General features: G+C 39.0%; 1 long non-coding RNA gene across 6 annotated transcripts in view; it reads left to right on the top strand.

Annotated features, from left to right (window-relative positions):
* Positions 1-18014, top strand: part of LOC136007667 (uncharacterized) — a 282089-nt gene that overhangs the window by 31628 nt on the left and 232447 nt on the right. For 5 of the 6 annotated variants that reach the window (XR_010609801.1, XR_010609803.1, XR_010609802.1 and 2 more), the window contains exon 2: positions 14577-14668. The exons of the other annotated variant lie outside the window; for it this stretch is intronic. This is a non-coding gene — a long non-coding RNA (uncharacterized LOC136007667). The remainder of the gene's footprint in view (positions 1-14576; positions 14669-18014) is intronic. 6 annotated transcript variants of the gene reach the window in all.

Here is an 18014-nt window from a genome sequence, read left to right as displayed (position 1 = left end):
TCTTACATTCCTATCTTTTTACACCATCTGGCTTTCCTACACAACTCCTGAATTCCTAATTTATTTCTTCTGTGTCACTCAGTTTTTAAAATCTTTTTTTTCTTCATGTTCTTTCCTCCTTACTTGTTCTCAGAGTCCCATTTGTGGCAATGGGAGCCTGCACACACTCCATTCTTTTCTCTCTGCTGAACTGCCTGGTGTCTTCTGGTGAGTGAAAGATGAGCTTTGTTTCCTGAGCTTTATGCTGATGGATTGATGCCACAGCACAGAACTGGAATGCCATTTCTGCTGTTTCTGCTCTTTCTTCTAAATTTAGGTAGTATGCATTTATTACTTCACTTTCTAATGGAAAGTCATTTCCTGGCAAAGTGAATGAGGAATTCTTGTTCACGCTCCTTGCTTGCTTCATGCAGGGAGTAGAGAAGCTCTCGCTTTGTTTCTCTCCTCATAACCTCAAGTTGCATTGGAAGATTTTACTTATGGTTCAAGTATCTTCCTTTCTTACTCAGACTGTGATGAAAAACTCCATGTATTGTATGGGTTATGATTGCTTTTGCTTAGGGAAATGAAGTGGCTAAGGATTTGTGATTGATTTCTTTTGAACTCGAATGAAATAAAATGTTGTTTTTTCTTGAACTATAACGAAAACTCTTCCTTAGTTCTTATTTCACATTCCTTTTATGCATAACTCAATGCTCTCTCATTTTTATCAGGAGGCCCACGGCAATTACAAGTACAAGGAGTCCTCCCTACTTTGCTATCTTACTGGTTTTTCTCATGCATGATACAGTTTCTTCTCTGGAAACCCACACCATTTAACAGAAAGTGGAAAGTAGGAATCTTTCTCATAGAACTCGAGGATTCACATCTTCCTCTTCTTACCACTGTTGCCATAAGCATTCACAATAGTTGAAAAGGGTGGGGCTTGTGTTATTTGAGATATCTTACTGTGCATAGTGTTTGCTTTGCCAGGGACACTGTAATATTCCGGTTTTGACATTCAAGTGTCCGTTTGAGCTGCTGTTTCTGATGCTTTAGGTACACGCAGAAAAAACTTGACCATTTAGGTTTGTCTTTGTAGAGCAGCAGCCACTGCAAATGTGGGGTGTGGTGTGGTTGGATTTGTTTTTTTGTTTTGTTTTTGGTTTGAGGTTTTTTAGAGTAGAATTTGCTTATATGGGGAAAAGCAAATTGCCAGTAAGACAGAGAAACACCACTGTGGTCATGTATCTGTACCTAGCTTGGCAGAAACAAGTAATACCTCGTGCAGGTATTGTTGTGACACTGGGACAAGTCTATTCAGAACATAATTTAAATTGTTCTGGGGAGCATTGAAGCAGCTGGCAAAATAGCTGAAGTTCGTCTCTTGCATTATGAAATACCTGCTCTGTTAAACTAAGTCTTTGGATAATGTTAAACATTTTTCATTGGGAAATGAGAGGCTGAATTTCAAAGCAAGTGGGTGAGGAATTAAAAAAACATAATGCCTTTTATTACATTCATCAGTATGTTTATATGAACTACTCAAATGGCAATGGCTGAAACAAATGCTTCTCACTTTTCAAAATCCACTTGGAATTGATTATTGTTCTCTTCCTGAGCAAGGAAATGAAGATTATATTGGAAAAGATAGAGAAAAGCAGATCTCTTTGTTCGTTTTTTCCTGAATCTATTGAAAGTATTAATATTTGCTGACCCAAGCACTTCTTCTCTATCTGTACACATGAATCCTATCAGAGATGATAGTTTCAGTAAAGTGAAAGAGTAAAGTTATTAAAATATACTTGCTTGGTATATTTTCTGTCATGTCAACTTTACATTTATGATGGTATTCCTTTCTTACCAAGCAGTGTTACTAGGTAGATTTGATGATAACTCCCACTTCCTCAGCCTTCTTGAGATAAGTTGCTCCTAAGCTGCTTTGGCCAACTTCCAGTTTTCACATATTTTAAGGACTGGAGTAGAACACCCAGCAGCAATTTAGATTCATATCAGGTTTTATGCAGACTAACCTATTGCTTCAGAGACACTTTGTTATTCTCCACCCAAATACAAAATTCAGGTAAGTCCTGTCTCAACCTCCAACTTTTTTATTTTGATAGAAAGCTAACATTACTGTTCCAGGTAGCTACTCAGCTGTGAAGCAGATCAGATTTTCTATGAGGATTTTGTGGGAGACAGTATCAAAAGCTCTTCTGATGTCAGGGTAGAGAGTATCTACTGCTCTCTTCTCATCTACCAAGCTACACAATTCATTGCAGATTATCAGGTTAGTCAAATATGAATTCTTTGTGAATCCATGCTGACTACTCCCAGTTGCCTTCTTGTCCACGTGCCTGCATCAGTTTCCAGCATCAGTTGTTCCATGACCTTATCAGGGATTAAGGTGAGGCTGAATAGCCTGTAGCTCCTTGAGTCATCCTCCTTATGCTTTTTGAAAACATGAGAAAACTTTGCCTTCCTCCCGTTATCAGGCACTTGTCCCATTGGCTATGATTGTTCAAAGATAATCTAAAGGTCCTTGGAATGACATCTGCCAACTCCCTCAGCACTTGTGGGTGCACCACATTAGGGCCCATGGATTTAAGTCCAATTTGCTTAAGCATTCTCTGACCTGATCCAGCATGAGTGCATCTTTCTTGCTTCAGACTTTCTGTCTAGTCTCTGAGACCTGGCATCCCTGACTATAAAGTCTTTGGCAAAGAAGGCATTCAGTTCGTCAACTTTTTCCAAGTCCTGTGTCTGCAGGGTCACTGCCCTGTTCAGCAGCAGGCCCACATTTCCCCTAGTCTTTCTTTTGCTTCTTGTGACTTACAGAAGTCATGCTTGTTGCCTTTGACATCCCTTGCATTATTCCACTTTAGGTTGGCTTTGGCTTTCCTAACACCATCTCTGCGTTCTTGGACACTGTTTCTATATTCTCAAGGTTGCTTGTCCCCACTTCCACCTTTTGTATGCTTCCTTTTTATGTCCAAGCTTTGCTGAGAACATCTTGTTCATCTGTGTAGGCCTTCTGGCATTTGTCAGGTTTGCTGCTGGTTGGAATGGACCACTTTGAGCTTGGAGAAGGAGATCTCTGAATATCAATAAGTATTCTTGGATCCATCTTCCCAGATCCCATAGGACTCTTTAAAGCAGATCACTGAAGAGGCTGAAATCTACTCTTCTGTTGACCTACCACGTAATCACTAAGCCAGGTTATATGCAAGTGATCAGTCTCAGGGCTGGCTATTTTGTCTGTGTCAGGCTAACGCAGCCTGCCTTGAAGCAAGGATTTAGGACTCCAACATGCTGCTCCACCTTTCTGCCTTGAAACGAAGGACATGATCAATCATAAGGTTGTCACACTTGCTGTCTTTTCTGATGCTGCTCAGGTCACATAGGGACATGGGGTCAAACAGGGACATTAGCTAGAATAGATCCATGCCTCCATGAATTAACCAGTTGTCTGAGCTGACCTGTATGTGCTGGATGAAGGAAAAGGGAAAGGGGGGAAAAATGAATAGTAATCCCTTATGCAGGTATTGGCAATCCCAATGTCAAATGAAATACAACTGATACCTTGAAGTTGGAGACCTTGGCTCTTTTCCACACATGTTCATTTACAAATACCACCTCTTTTTCTGAATCGCATCTTTAATTGCCATAAGGCTGCCTGGACCTCCCTCACGAATTAAAATCAAACCTTTTTTCTTTTCATTTTTTTCCAAGTCTCTTCTGAACCAGAAGTAATGTAAGTCATCCTATGTGGTCTGTTTTCCTGGCAATTTAACAGAGGAACAGAAATACTGGAAATCTGAGAAGAATCTCTTCATAAGTACTTGCTCAGATACAGAGGTACTTACGTAGTTTGTCTGTTAGAAAATATATTAAGCAAAGGTACTAGGATTTCTGCTAACCTTACTCTTTTGCTTTCTAGTAACTACTTTCAATGACGGGATTCATATTTTAGATCTAAAAGTGGAGGTTAGCTCAAAGTGCTAGCTTCAGAGCAAAGAGTACCATTTGAAAATTTCAGAGAGAACTCTGTCTTCTATCTTCATTTGAGATTCAAAAGATTTGGTTGATCTGAATAATATTGCTATTCTCATCCAAATGCTTGTGGGCTCACCTGAGTCTAACATCTGTTCCTTAAAAGTTCATCGTTCATAGCAGAGCTGGGATGTAATGTCTCTTTTTACTGGAAGTCTCTACAATATTATCAACAGCATAAGGTTATGATTAAGAAAATCAATTCAGTATTAAATCTGGATTTCTTGGTTTCAGTGGTTTAAGACGCACACAAAAATTATTTCTGATTCAGACAGACAATTTTCATTGATCTAAATTAAATGACCCAGGGAATTAATTTTCAGAGAAAAGAACAGGGCTTTATTGGTGTGAGACCTTCCAGTGCTTTGAAAATGTGGGTGAAAATTTTATTTCAGCTTGGCACTGTACCTGAAGCTGGATTCTAAGTGCTTTCTGCAGTACATTCAAAGCCATAGGGTAGTGATTAAATGAACTGTAACTGATTTTCTGGGATAGGTACTAAAAACCCAGCTTCCTACTCTATAGAGCGGGAACTGTTCCAGAAAGCTCTGTCGTTAATAGCTAATAGCAGAAAGGCTGGAAGTGCTGAATTCAGGCCTCTTCCAAGACGGCACTGAATTTCAGTTGCTCTGAACCATCTTGCCTTGGCTTGGCCAAATCTAGGCTTTCTGCAACTGAAGACTGCTGCAAGAAAGTAGAGCTGAAGTTTTCTCCTTTGGCCTACTGTCCTTTAACAACCTATGAGAGCAGACACTGTCTAACTCAATTATTTGTGACCTGGGACTGATTTAATTCAATTCCACAATGGCAAAGAACCAAGAGTTGGAGACCAACGAACCATTATTTCCACTGAAAAAATACCCTTGTGTGGTATTATTATTTGAGGAGGGACAGTGCCTGATTTTGTTCCGTGTAGCAAAGAGTCTGGCATGAATTTGGTCTGGATTCATTCAGTCAGTGACGTTGGCAAGCTACAGAAGTTGTTGCCATTTGAGCATTATGAAATGTAAAGGGCAGTTAGTTTCGTATACTAGATTCAAAATCAGGTTAGTTCTCTTTAAAGGATCCATGTGAGTTCTTTCAGGGTAAGAAGGATCTTGTCCTGAGATTGGTACATATACATATGTATATCATGTATTGATTGTGGATAAACAGTAGCAGCTGTAAAAATTGAATGGATGTTGAGTACCCTGTGATCTGGCTGTGGGAGAAATTTTCTACCAAATGTGAATGAAATTGCATTAGAAAGAAGTAACACTGAACATGTTAACCATAATAAGTTTGCCATTGATTATTACAGCATGTTTCACTTTAAATAAGAAGTGGCATGGGAGATGTGAAACAAACCAGCAGGAACACATCTAAGCCATTAAATGTTGTGTTACTTTTTCTTTTTCATCCTGTCAAATTCATACAAAATGCTTGATGATCAAAATTAGGTGGGTTTGCATCATTAAATTAAAAATTCTAGTCGTACTCGTGCAAGTTATTATCACCCACTTAACAAATGAAATTCAATGGATGTTTTTCTGTTTTTTTTAAAGTGTTTGTACTTTACTGTTTTTACGTATTTTTGGTGAAAGAATTTGAACAGCTTCTTGATGCTGTTTGTTTGAAGTTGGGAACTGAAGCAGACTTAAGCAGCAGAGACTGCTAGTCTTGGAGGCTCCTTTAGCTCAGGAGAAAGTGAAAAGTATATGTGAAACATGTCAGGCCTCCCTGGGGGCACATTGTTGTGCACAAGGCTCCCAGTTCTACAGTTTAACAGTCTGAACCCAATCCTAGATCTGTCCATTCAGAAAAGTGTTTTAAGCATGTATTAAATTGTCATTGACTTTATATATGCAACTGGATGCTGTGCCAAGTAGAAGCAGGCTGTTTGAAGAAGAGCTAAGGATTTGAACCTTCTGAATTCATTAGTGCAGAAGATGGTTCTAAAAAACGCATTAACAAGGAAATGGGGTGGTTTTTTCATGCTATTTCTGCAAAGTGCTTCTCCAAGATGAAATTAGCCTTTTTATATGTGAGCTTAAACGAGTGCATACCCTCAATATATGCACACTAAAATGTGAGTTGTAAAGGGCTGATAAATGAGAGTTTCATCATTATTTGCTTTGCACTTTCTCTTTGTGTAACACTTTGAGGGCTTTCTTAACTATCAAATGGCATGTGCTTTGGCTGTGTATGACCACCCAGCTACTGTGATATGGTAGCTGCAATGAGAATTTGGTGGAACTTGTAGAACACCGGTGAAAAGTAGATCAAGTATTAGTGACATCCGCTTAAGAAACAATGCAATTAATTTGTGAATTATTTTCACCATTACAAAGAAATAATAATAATAGTAACAAACTTTAGAAATCTTAGATTCTTAAGTAACCCAATCCCACTGCATTGGGCAGTGTGAGTTAGTGATTATGTGGTTTGACCCTCATATGGTACATCAATCATGGTAATGTTCTTTCCCTTTGCATCCAAGTAAAACCACTACTTCCCACGCAACATGTCATTACCATCACAATAGGATCTGCTTGGTAATAGCATTTGGAAGGGATCCTTCACTTTAAAGCAGTGTTTGAAATCAAAGCTCCCTTCCTGTTGCAACTTAGCTTTAAAACAGACTTCTAGTGATCCTGGCAAATACGATGCTCTTTTTCTTTACCCTCTTCAGTTCTGATTCCATTCACTGCCTTTTGGCTACTTTTTTTTCTTTTCCTTTTTTTTTTTTTAATGGAAAACCAGAAAAGAGGTTTTCCAGATCTTGCAATAATATTAAATTCTAAATTTCAGAGGGGAAAAAAAGAAGTTTCCAATTTGCCTGTGTGATTTTGAAACTTCCATAGCATGTCCTTTAATTGGAACCATCCAACGAACTGCCACAACCTCCAACCTTTGTTCAAATGACTAACTCAAAAAAGGATTACCCCATAAAAAGCTACTTTTATAAAGTAGCATTATAAAGATTTGACAGAAGTAAGCTGAAAAACAGGAAGAATTCAGAAAACACACTAACTCCACCTGTTGTGGTAAACAGTAGCAAATGGTATTCACTTACAGTCTTCACTGTTTGCCAACAAATTGGGCAAGGATTCCATTTCTTTCCTTTAATTTTAAATACTGAGTCATTAATTGCTAAGATTTGTACCCTCTCACATATTCAAAGGCTAACATTGCAAAAGAAGATAGTTTACTCTTATGTTTTGATCTTTTAGTATACATTGCTGCTGGATTATGGCTATTATCTAACCAAGAGTATTAGAAGTGCGCCCAACACTATGTTACGTGGGAGGTCCGCGTAACATAATGGAAATAGTTATCTTTCTTAATTAAAAAGGATAAATATTTCTTTCCTTTCTCATGTGACAGCTGTTCTCCTAAGAAGAATAAAATCCCCATTGGGCTTTTGGGCCAACCTAGCTGGAGGGAATAATTTGTCCATTAGGAGGGAGAGGGCCTGCCTGAGGACGTGCAAGTTGTGTCATTATTTTAAGCTGTGTCAGCCTCATTTCCAGCTGGAGTGGTTGCTGCAGGTCAGGGCCCTCTTCTGGGAACATCCAACCATTGTGCATTCACATGAAGCCTCCCCACCAAATGATCTGCAGGAGCAGAGCGGGGAAAGATGGCTTAAGATAGTAGAAGCCTCTGTTAATTTTCACAGCTATGTTAGAACTGTGTAATCGGCTTATAAATGGAATGTGGATTGGTCTGGTCACCTGTCACTGGCCTGTCTTCTCCACTTAGAGGGTATGACTTTTAATGCTGATTTGTGTGTGTGGGGGGGGTTGTCTTGGACTCCTTCCCAGCATTACCCAGGTTACTGGGTGCTACAGTAGCCTGTTTGGGGTTCGTAAAAGCACGAACCTCTATACCTAGTGCCATAACTGAAAAAGGTTGTGCACCATGACAAGATGTACCTCCAGACTAAAAAGGATTGGAGCACAAAAGATGTATCAGTTTGTGTTTATAGCTGGACAGTCAGTGCTTTTTGCTGCTTATCTCCTTTGTTTCCAAATGAATACATAAATGTGTATTCATGGGCCTGTCTCCATGATGGAATAAGTTGGTTTTCCTTCTATTTTTTCCCCTTATTATTATCGGGTCATTCTGGACAGTAGAACATGTGTCTGCATGTGACAGAAATCAGGAGAAGGCAACAGCACTGTCTTTAGAACTGTTTGTTATAGTTCTGCCAGCTATGCTGATTTCTTTCTTTAGTTCTAAGCTGGTGCTTTCTATAACCAAACAATCCTGAACAGAACTGCTACATTTCTGCATCAAAGAATAACTTTCTATGGTTTCTAATAAGGGAGAGTGCTATACATGCCATGATTATTATCCAGAATTACTTGGACCCTTTGAGGTAATTTAGTTCCTCTAAAGAAGAAAGGAAAAGGGAGCTTAATCAGCAATTTGTTGTTAGCCCTCAGATGAACTGGTGTGAGGGATTACCCCTAAAGAGATTTAGGAGCAAAGCTGTGGCAGGGACATAACACCCAAGAAAAGAGGATGTGCTGTTAGGGGCATGAGTTGAATCTGCCCATTCATTGCAGTCTTGGATATGAAATGGTGAGTTCTGCAGCTGAACAAGGAGCTGTTTCAGTAGTTTTAGTACAGAGGCTATTGCTGGCATGTTCTGGGGAAAAGATAGTATTGCCTATGGGATTGTTTAGGTTTTCCTAATCCATTTCCAAAATGTTTTTCTCCTCTTCCAGTACACTTCTCTTTATTTAAAACCATTTGTTTGACTTAGGGCTTATAAGTGGGGAAGTATGGCTCATTGAGTACCTCGGCAATATAATTTGATTGCCAGACTGCTGGATAATGGCTTGAGTGTTTTATTTTGAACCTTTGAAAACTGTTGCTATTGTCACAGCCCTGCTGCGTGCTAATCAGTGTCTGGCAGAAAGGTTAGGTTTGTGAAAAGACAGTTCAGTAGTGGAGGGTGAGTTGGGTAGGTTGCACCTCTCACCGTGTTTCATGAAAGTTGCCTTGTATGAGCAGATTGGCAGGGAAAAATTAGCTGACCCAGAAATGGGGGTAGAGCAGGGAGGTGATATTCTGCTGATAGTGCTAGGTTAATTGGGATATTCAGGGCAAAGTCATTGCAGGAGGATCCAGCAAGAATGAATGGCTGATCAGTGAATGGCAGATTAAATTCACTATGGACAGAAACAAAGTGATACACAAAGCAGAGAAAAAGTAATCCTATCTTTAATTAAAGGACGCTAGGCTACTCAGACCTTTGGTTCAGCTAGGTCTTGGACATCTTTGTTTCACTTTTCCTGGTGATAGTAGTTCTGCAAAAGCTGTCCCTTTATACTATATAAATCATGGGAATCCACAGCTATTTAAAAGAAAGAAAGAGCTAAAGAAAGAGGAAAAGAGAGAAAGAGAAAGAAATTCTGTCTGCTTCTCGGTCCATAAAAAGTCCTCCAGCTTTCAGTACAACTTCACAGAAAAAGTTGTGCAACTCAATCTCACCTTGCAGAACCCATTCTTGGTCGCTTCTGTGTGAGTATCTTTGTGAGAGAGAAGTGAGACAGGGAGTTGCTTTTCCATGTCATATGTCTCAGCATCTGTCTCTAGGAATTAAACAATTCTTCTTTCCCCTTCATTCTGAGGAGAGGATAGAGAGATTGGTGTTTAAACCAATTGAAACACTGCGGGGTACAAGCTACCTAGCTGTCTTCAGGCCTTTCAAAGCAAGAGTACTTCTATACAACTGAAGTAGGGACAGAGTCATGTCTATATGAAAAGGCAAAGCAAAGGCCAAAAGTCAGTCAACAAGCCATGTAGTCCTCTTCATTTATAAGCTGAGAGTCAGAGTATGTTGGCTAACCCAGAGAGTAGCGTTTACACTGGCTTGTCTGGCCTGCTCAAAGAGCAGTTTGTACAATCCGTGTTCCTCTGTGCTTATGTTTTAGGATTCTCAGTTTAGTCTGGGTTGGAAAGTATGGGCTAGACTCTGCACTCTTAAAAAGAGCACTTCAAACGTTTCTAAAGTCCAATCTTGAGTGCCATTTCCTTTCTCTAGGGAATGTTGTTTTCCAAGATACAAAGGTTAGCACAAGCATCAATGTGGCAGATGACTAAGGTGATCGTATCTTTTGTCTTTTAAATGAATATTTGATAGTGCTCTGAACAGCAGCAGTTATGTCTAGAGGATAGAATGCTTCATGATTTATCTCAGTCAAGGGGTGCACACATACACACATGGGACCAAGTGCACCTTCAGTCAGTTTGCAGATGACACCAAATGTGGAAGGAGCGTTGATCTGCTTGAGGGTGGGATGATTCTACGGAGGGATCTGGATAGGCTGGATTAATGGGATGAGGCCAGTTTTATAAGGTTCAACAAGGCTTAGCGCCAGGTCCTGCACTTGGGCCATAACAACCCCATGCACCATTTCAGGTTTGGGGGAGAGAGGCTGGAAAGATGCCCACCAAGAAAAGGACCTGGTTGTGCTGGGTTTCAGTTGGCTAAACATGAGACAGCTTGTGTCCAGGCGGCTAAGAAGGCCAAGACCATTCCAGCTTTTATCAGACATAGTGTGGTCAGCAGAACCAGGGCAGTAATCATGCCCCTGTACTTGGCACTGGTGAGGCTGCACCTCAAATCCTGTGTTCAGTTCTGGGCCACTCACTGAAAGAGTGAATAATTTGCTGGAGCAGGTCCAGAAGAATCTGATGTATGGCCTGGAGAACAAGTCTTATGAGGAATACCTAAGGGGACAGAGGTGGTTTAGTCTGGAGAAAAGGAAGCTGCAGGGAGATGTTTTGGTCCCTACAATTAGCTGAAAGGAGGTTGTAGCAAGTTCGGTGTTGGTTGCTTTTTCCCAAGTACAAAGTAATAGGACAAGAGGTAACAGCCTCAAGCTCCTCCAGAGGAGGTTTAGACTGCATATTGGGAAACTCAGTTCCACTGAAATGGATGTCAAGCATTGAAACAGGCTGCCCAGGGAAGTGGTGGAGTCACCATCCCACATTTAAAGTTGTGTAGATGTAGTGCTTAGAGACCTGGTTTATTTGATGGGCTTGGCAGTGCTAGGTTAATCGTTGGACTTGATGATCCTAAAGGTCTTTTCCAATCTAAACAATTCTACGACTCTAACCTTATATGTGACAGAATTTTCCAGCCCCTTTGGAGTAGTTGGCTCCTATGTCTTATTATATACATTAGTGGGATATGGCAGATTGCTTCATTGTTCCCTTAAATAGTTACGATTTATTTTTAAGCTCACCTGCTGTTTCTGCTTTGAAGGGAGTGATGGGAATTTCAGTATGTGGTGAACCAACATTAATTTAGCATTTAATCTAAAGTAATAACTGATCCTTTGTAACGTAAGCTTTCATTGATGCCTTCATAATAGATATAATAGATAAGCAATTTGTATCTGATGTAGGCAAACAGAAAAATTGATGACAAGTGGAAATGTGTTTCTAATTGTAGTGAGAGTTTGAATTGGCTTCAAGTTCCAATGTTTATGCAATATAAATTGCTAGAGAGGCTAAGGCATTGCCAGTAGTTGAATTTTCTCTTATTGGATGGATACTTATCTATAGCGCACAGTGAGTTGAATCTTTTCTGTGTCTGTGTGCAAACATACCCACAGAACTACTGGGGTAAAGTAGACTCTTCACTTAGGAAGTTAGTCTAGATACAATTAATGAGATGTTGGAGTAAGAGATGTCTGAGAAGTTCACACTTCTCATGGCTCATTTCCACCTCTTCCAGGGAAGGACTCTCCCTCTCATGTTGCACCAGTACATATGTTTGTAGGACTAGCCTGCATATGGATCACCAAAAGTTTTCAGGTTAAAAGCCATTCTCCCCCATTTCACTGAGCTTTGGATGTAGGACAGGATAAAGTATTAGTCGAGTAAATTACTTTTGTGGTGTATCACAGGCAATTAAACTTTGCACACATTTCTCCTGGATTGAGTACCATGACAACAAGAAAATCCTGGCGCTGAATCACACGTGAATGTTAAACTACATTCCAAGCAATTTGGTACACCATCAAAATGTTTCAGGCAGGGAAAGGACAGTTTTGTAGGCAGAGTGTAAGGGGTCTATGCTCCGAACATCAGTGGGAATTCAGTGTTACCCTGAAGAGTGTGTCTGCTTTCTGCCTGAAAATCAGAGATGGGGATGTTCATCTCAGAGATGTTGTGAGGTCTAGTTGTTATACTCTGCAGAATCCTCTCTTGTTTGTGGCAGAAGATATACTAGGTAGGAAGCTAATTGGTTTTGAAATGTATAACCTCTGCCCCAAGTCACAAATCCAGCTCTTTACAGATATGGGCTTCTCAAAGACTTGAGCCTGATCAAAGAGACAATAAACCAAGATTTTTCTCCAAGGGTTTTCATTGATGGATTTGAAGAATAGTTAGTTTTTTAAAGTTCTAATTAACAGCTGAACAATTTCTATTTGTGCTTACTTGTTCTTATTTTCTATTGTCTTTTTAAGATTGCAACTCTTTGTTACTGCTTCTGAGCAGGCACTGAATTTTGGAAGGGTTTCTCTAGCAAAACAGAGAAATACTGTCTGTATTTAAGCATTGTTTGTTGTAAGGGCTTATAGTTCAGAAGTAATGCTGTTGGTGAAGAATAATTCCAATATAGCAACCTTAACAGAACTTCCTATGCTGGGAGATCTTTTCCCAACACTGTTAAGTGTGTGTGTTTGTGTGTGTGTGTGTGTGTTTGTGTTTGTGTGTGTGTGTGTGTGTGTGTGTGTATAGGTACATATACACCCATATCTGTAATTGCCCAGCTCTGCAGTGCTCACTGTGTACTGCTCAGTTTAACCTGGCTTGCTCTTGTTGTGAGTGGGGGCAATATACTCTTGTATCCAAGTCTGGCTAAACCCTTTCCATTTGAAAGGATCAGAGTTAATCAATTCATTGCTATGCTGAAAGTTTATTAGGAATTCTTCTGTGTTGAGCACAGATAATACCTAAAAACCTAGTTTCTCATACTTGCACATAATCACAAACAAGAATTTTTAACCCTTAATGGTAATTTACTAGCCATAGGAAGTATAGAGGCAATACAAATTTTTTTGTTGCTGTTTCAAAATAAGGAGTGCAGGTAATACAGAATGTGAAAAACAATTAAACCCCTGAAACTACAGCAGTGAATGCTGTTACACTTCCATGTGTGTGTTTAGTGATATCAACAGAGTTGAAAATATACATTTGTGTGAGCTGTTTTAAAGATGGATGCATTGAGAAAGTACTTCTAGGATTGACTATTTGGATTTCAATGCATTTCCCATAAAAATGTGCTTTTGTTTTTACTGCTGCCAATCTAAAATTGGGTAACCATGTGCAAATCAGTATATCGCTTGGAGCCTGAGATCTCCATTTTGCCAATGGAGATAACATTGTCTTATTCCCAGCTTCCTTCTATTTTATTTTGTTTTTTTTTTTTCTTATGCTTTGGTTTTGCTAGGCTCTTATGGGACATAATCTCCTCTTGCAGTGTAACTATGTAGGACTTGCGCAGAGATTATAATGAAGATTGGCACTGCTGGGTATTAATACAGTGTAAAAAATAAGCACTAAGTATTTGGATCTTTCTTACCCCATTTCTACTTCAGTGGATCTTTTCTTTAGTAGGCTTGTTTGCAATTTACAGGGCTAAGTAATGTAACAGAGTTTTCCCTTCTGAAATTTAGTTTGGTTTTCTGTTTCTTGCAGTGGTAGTGTTAAGGGATCTGGTCAAGAGAAGGTACAACACAGCAGTAGTTATTTGTACTTAGATATAAGACTTCCAGGAAGCTATTCAGGCCCCTCTGAATTCAGTAAGGAATCAGTAGCATTGTTGTCTCTGTTTTAGTGAGAACTTAATTCTTCTTCCTGTTTTTACAGAAATTTTCTTGGATTCCAGAAAAAAAGCTTTAAGTGTTTCAGTGGCGTTTCTCTCAATCCAGCAACACTCAAAACCTTGCCTTTTCAGTCTGGTGTGAGGCCAGAAAAGTAAATGCCCAGAAAAGAATCAAAATTTGACCTTCTAGTTCATTTGTGACAAAGCCATTTGAAAAATCATTTGGGAGCAAGGCGGAATCTCTGATTAATCAGAGATGTACTTTTTCTTAGTTTATAGCTACAACTACAAATATCTTTTTAAGAACATTTAGTAAGAACATGTGCAATTTTGGCTGGATGTTCAGAGATAATTCCCTGAGATGACTTCCTGCTGTGTTTTGTAGCAAGATCATTGCTCATAAAACAGAGGATTAATATGAATTATCTAGCCAAAATCAAGCTTTTATATATGGTATTTACTTGTTTGAAGGTGGTGTGGGTGGGAAGCCCTGCCTCTGTAGCATTTCCAGAGTAGTTTGCTTTTCTGTAACAGTTCTTTGACAGTTTCCCTGTTACAGGAGGCAGCAGGAATTATTAACCACATTTAGCCAAAAGCCTACTGGTTCTTCTCGTGTTCTTCACAACTGTGGTAAATATCAGTCATTAAATAGATCTCCAGAGAATAAGAGGATCATCTGAAAAGATCTTGGTTTTGTTTTCTTTTTACTCAGAGTAACCCAAGGATTCTTCTGCCTCCATACTTGATTTGCCACTTACTACAGCCAAGGCATGAACTGGAACCTTTTGTAGGATGTATAAAGAGGTCAGTATGTCCTTTGGGCTAAAAATAGGTGTATTGTTGTCAGAATACCTGACATAGGGTTATATCCTATAGGTACATACGTGTGTATATTAATACATAAATGAAAGATAAATCCCCAGTAGTCATGGATACCTTTGCTATCTCTTTATTGTGTATGCATCTAGTTTTAATAACGCAAACAGTTGATACCAAGTTTTCAAAAGGATAATTTTCTATCAAAGTGGTGAAGGGGGAGTTGTGGGGTGCGGAACTTTGTTCCTAATGGCAAGTTACAGCTAAATTCAGATCTGAATTCAGCTTCAAGCTTAGAAAAACAGTAGAGAAGCAAGGATGTTTTCATGCGTGTCAGACCTTTAAGCTAAGGTCTCCTACACTTGCTTTATGCAAGTACTAAATAACTCTATATTTTATAAATTAAGTAGGTGGACATGATGATAAGAAATTATTAACTTGGCAGGTGTACCTAAAAAAGATGGAGAAGTGCAGTCAATATAAGTCTTCTGCTGAATTTCACAACTCAAGTATGTAGGTGTGCACATGGACAAAATTAGTCATAAAGTAGAAAAGTAGTAAGATAATATAATGTTATAAAATGTGTTGACAATTTAACTTGCTTCCCATTCCTTTTTATTCTGTGTGTTGCAAAGCAAAATTGTGCCTACCCTTTAAGATGCTTATGATCAATGAATGACACAAACGAAAGTGAGACAAGGGCAAAAGTGCAGTTAAGATTTTTCAGTACTTAATCAATTACGTTCTACTTGATGGGATAATTTGTGGTGACAAAACACGAGTAACACTTAAACTTTCAGACAGCTGGAGGACAATGTGAGGTAGTGCCCTTCTTTCAGGGCAACTACCATGGGAATTAAAAGAGATGCGAGAGAAATATGAATGTGTGTGCAGAGTTTTGCCTGCTGTCTTTCTGTCTCTTGTGTGTGTGTTATATGGGAATATTCAGCCATAAAAGTGGTTCTAGATTCTCCAGACATCTATATCCAGGCAAAAAAATGATATTTTTGAATATAAGCTGTAGCGAAGGTATAGTTTTGGTTGAGATTCCCCCCCCCCCCCCCCCCCCGCCCAAATACTTACAGAGTACAGTAAGAAGGAAGTAAGCTTTCTCTTCACATTACTAGCAGGACTTTTTTTGCATTGTATTTGATGCAGTGCTGATTTGGGTTTGTTTGTTTTGTTGTTTGGTTGTTTTTTTTTTTCTGAAGTAGAGAGGTGTTTTCATTCAAATTGACTGGGGTGGATTTGTTGGGTTTTTTTTTTTCTTTTGGTAACCAGGGGGATGGGGAGTAGGGAGCAAGCAAATTTTTTTATTTTCTCAAGCCTTTAAAATCTTTTTAATTGAATGCTGGCAGTTTTATAAACAAAGATGTCACTTCAAAGTGAAAACAGATGAGTTCATTGCAAAAAAAGAAAAAAAAGTTTAAGCTCTTCTAAAATAAAATCCACAATTTTACTGTATTTGCCATAAAACTGGGCTAATAATAAAACTCCCTCTCTTTTATTTTTTCTTAGCCCTTTTAGCACACATATAATAAAGTCCTCAAAAACTGCTCTATTTGTGTTTTAGTTTCAACTCCCGGCTGACACCTTGTCTTTTTTGCTAATCTCAGTGTTGTTTAAGTTCTTTCGCCCTTTCATTTTTCCCTTTTTACCTTCCTCTTTTCTTTTTCCCCATGCTATTCTTATAAATACAAGGTCTCAAAGAGTAATCAATGAAGGTATTGCAGCAGCCACAGAAAGTCTGTCAACACTCCAGAGCAGCACAACAGACATGGTTCTGTGTTAGGTTCCTCTTTCAGTTCGACCTGATAGTGAGCTGCAGTGAGAAGAAGATATAGTGACTCAGAAGGGACTCCTGGAAGGTCACTTGCAGGGTAAATCAAAGGGGCAAGTTAGGGAGCAAGTTAGTGAGCAAGCAATAACTTTCTTGAAGTGGTCTCTATCACGTTGTTTCCATTGTATTCAGCAGAGGACTGGCATCTTTGTCTTCTGTACAATATCACATTGTCCTTTCCCACCATATCAAGTTTACACCCTGCCAGGCAGCACAGAGCTGTCATGCATCCTCTTCCTTCAGAAGCAGAGGAGGGTGGAGGTACATTTTTCTGGTTTCTGTTTGGAAAGGTTTCTATGCGACAGTACATATCTGTTCTTTTGAGAAAATCCAAAGAGCTGGTTCTAAGAGATGACCTCTCATAAAAGTCTGTTTCCCCTATGTTTCCTCTTGAACTGCACTACCCTGTAGCTCAGGACTTTCCTGGACTACGGTCCTAATCCTGGTTAGACCTGAATCTAGCAAAGGATTCCTGTGATATTCCTCATTGTATAAGGCTTGATGTCTGCAAGAAGCAACTTCAGTACAAAGGCAAAGCAGCAGACTTGACTTGACGTTTTCCTCACTCCCTTGGTACAATGTCCTAATTCAGATGGGAACAGGGCTGTAGATAGTTCATAAAGTATAGGAATTGCACCCCTCATTTCCTGTATCTTATGGATTTCCTACAAAGTAGAAAAATTATAACATCACGTCTATGAAAAATATAAAGATGCTTTCAATATTAAAGGAAATATAACAAAAACTCAAGGCAAAATTAAGGATTTTTTTAATGGTAAACATAATATAAAATTGGGATGCAAGATTATTTGTTTCCTTTAAGAATTCAGCATAACCCACTCATCAAGTTCTTTTGAGTTTCTGAATTTCTATTGAATTTTTGAATTTCTATTGAATACTGATGTATTTTTCAGTTTTGAACCTCCTAGCTGTCCAAATGGAGTTTCAGGAGCCTAATGCTTAAGCTTCTGTTTATTAATAGCTTTGTCTTAATTTACAGTAGTATTGGATTGTTGCAGTCAAAAACTCCGTTGTTTTGATTAAGATAGATGTGGGGATCAAAAAGCAGCCTTAGGAGAGAAACTAGAGAGCTTGTTTGGCCTCGTAAAGTGAAGGCTGGAGGGAAATGTGTAAAAGATCTGTATAAATGCGTAGCAGAGATGAATGCTAGGGTCAGAAAAGAGGTGGTTAAGCTAAAGGACACTGCTGGCCCAGAGAAAAGGATATTAACTGACTAAATTTAGGCTGGATAAATGCTTCTCTAATGGGAAGAATATTCTTCTAATAGTGTTCTGGAGTTGCCTTTTAATGTCAGCAGCAAGACTCAAACTAAGTCCAATTCAGAGGTAAAGTCTGAATGACTTTCTGAATGGGTTTATATAATCAACTTCCATTAGCAGAGGTCTGCTTTGGAGGCACTTTCTTTTCCTATGTTTAATTTCTTTTTTTTCTTTTTTTTTTTTTTTTATTCTTTTGTCTGGGTTTTTTGTGTTT

This window comes from Lathamus discolor, chromosome 2 (assembly GCF_037157495.1).
Source record: "Lathamus discolor isolate bLatDis1 chromosome 2, bLatDis1.hap1, whole genome shotgun sequence".
NCBI classification, from domain to species: Eukaryota; Metazoa; Chordata; class Aves; order Psittaciformes; family Psittacidae; genus Lathamus; species Lathamus discolor.
This window is presented reverse-complemented; position numbering and strand designations above follow the sequence as displayed.